The following is a 2,536-nucleotide window of genomic DNA, read 5'->3' on the forward strand; positions in this document are numbered from 1 at the left end:
GCATCCTTCGCCAGTAGGACTGCGATCTCCGCACGCAAGACAGGAGCATCGGCCGCCTTCACTGTCGTGAAGCGGATGCCACTGAACTTGGGGGGGACGCCGGGTGATCTGAATTGCATAGCCGAGGCTGATGGTCCGCAGAAGCCAACGTGACGGGTTGGGTAGCGCTAGCCAGGCACCCAGATACCGTGCAAGCGGGACCAGCGGAACCACCGCCGTACCCGCAGTGGGGCAGCAAGGTGGAACGCAGGGACTCAACTCGGGCGGCTTGTGAGCGGACCGAAGAGGGGTCTGAGTGTGCGGTGCAACACTTACCTGGTTCCACAGGTTGGCAGAGGGTGCGTGAGTAGGGCCTTTGTTGACGCTCTTGAACCACCCGCAACTGCCTGCTGGCGATGGAGGAGGATGAGTGTGGTCTGGTGCTGGTCCGTCCGCGACTCTCCGTGCCCTCCTGGGACCCAGGGACAGAGAAAACCGCTCTCTCATCGAGATTTTCCAGATTCTCCACCCGGCCCTCCTCCGGGGGAGGGAGAGGTGCCTTCACCATCCCCCAAAGAGCAGCTTCCTCCCTCTCTGAGTCACCCGTCCCAGGGCCTCTTGCGCTTTCGCCTTCCCTCGTGCAGGTCCCTCAGTGCCTTGGCCTGATGAACCTGCAGTAACGCCGTAGCATGTAAGGCGGAGGCAGCTTCTCCACAGGTCGTATAAGCATCGCCGGACAGGCCAGATGAGTACCTACAAACCCGGGAGGGAAGGCATGGTTCGCCCTGCCAGGTTGAGGCGGTATTAGGACACAATTGCATCGCAACCGACCGCTCCATCGGGGGGACCCTTGTATACCCCCTAGCTGCACCACCGTCGAGGGTGGTGAGGGAGGAGAAATCAGCAGGTCGGTTTTCGGCAGCAAAAGGTGCCGTCCATGACCTGGTGAGAACCTCATGCACCTCCGGGAAGAAAGGCACTGAGGTGGGGCGCTGAGAACCAGCTGCCACCGTCCCGGAGGGCAGCAGCGCAGCCAAATCTTCCTCTTCAGAGAGCTCTCCCTCCGATGCAGTGATCGACATCCGGTCGTCGGGAGGAGCACTAAAGGATACCGCTGGTACGCTCTATGAAGAAGGAGCGATGGTCCCCCGAGGGTTGGTTCCCGAAGGGGTTTGCCACCACTGTAACCCTCAGACCACCCGTGCTACTGACCGAAGTAGTCCACGCCTGGCTGCCACCAGGACGAACACTAGATCGCGGCAGAGGCAACGGAGCTCTGCCCCCCTGGAGGAAACGGAGCCAGGACTGGCCAGCGTCGGTCCAGGAGAGCCACAGTCCTGCGGAGCTTTGCTCCAACCTTGATAAAAACTCACCTGCCTGTAGCTTTCTAGTAACCCTTAGATCTTGATTAGCTTGTTCAGGTGTGTTCAGGGTTGGAGTGTAACTCTGCAGGAATGTGGCTCTCCAGGACCGATGCTGGCCACCCCTGCGTTATGGCATGACCTCGTACTGAAGCTGAATTAAAAGAAAATACATTTAAAACTCTGGCATTGCAGAAAAGTTGAGTAGATTGTATGTTTTTACATTTTGTCAATTTATTATTATTAATTATGTGTTGAATTTATGTTTTTAAAAAGATGCTGCAGAGTGTGATGTCATATCGTTGCCATTGTAGGTGTCCTAGACCAGGGGTTTTCAACCTTTTAGGACATGCGCCCCCCCAAGTTTGTCTAATTTCACTCGCGCCCCCCCAACATCCAACACCCCCCAATTGGTATTCACCTGCTGTGAGAAGGCTATCTGTTTGTGCACTTCAGGTGTGTGAGCGGTGCGCATAGAAACGCTCTATCACAGTGCGTGAGTACCACATTGAGATGTCTTGGGCTTAAATGGCTTAAAATTACTTTAATGTTTAAACTGACAAGACTTAAAACACGTGAGAATGAAAAACTTTCTCGAGGAAGCAGCACTGGCCTGATCGTTAAGATAGTTTTGGGGGGCTAAGGTGACAGATAGGGGGGCTGAAACCCACCTAAAAAGGGTTTAGAACCGCCCCTGGTATAGCGTGCGTAATTATACTGAAACATAAATATATAACCAGTTTACCTGATTCAATGTGATGGCTGAGCCTGTTTCTGAGATAACAACATGCCAATCCGTGGTTGGATTTCCGACACGGCTAATCGTAAATCATCTAACACTGTCAATATGCGTGACCAGGGTTGCCAGGTTTTCACAACAAAACCCGCCTAATTGCTACTCAAAACTAACCCAAAACTACAAAACGCGGCAAGTGTTAAAGTAGCCAAATTCTGCGGGAAAACCGTGGACTTGGCAACACTGATACTCGAGTCAACTCTGCACTAACTGTCGACTAGCAGTGGGAGTCAGATTGCCCCCTAGTGGATGGCTAAAGATTTGTTAACTCATATTCATAAATTCTCAAGAGAACGTCTCTGAATTAACTGATGCTCGCACCCCCCTTGACAGGTGAAAACCCCTGGAGTAGACTACAATGCCGGCTGTTCTGACTCACAGACTGTAAGTACGTTTTTTA

The sequence above is a fragment of the Sinocyclocheilus rhinocerous genome, unplaced genomic scaffold (genome assembly GCF_001515625.1).
Source record: "Sinocyclocheilus rhinocerous isolate Xijiao unplaced genomic scaffold, SAMN03320098_v1.1 scaffold1391, whole genome shotgun sequence".
NCBI lineage: Eukaryota > Metazoa > Chordata > Actinopteri > Cypriniformes > Cyprinidae > Sinocyclocheilus > Sinocyclocheilus rhinocerous.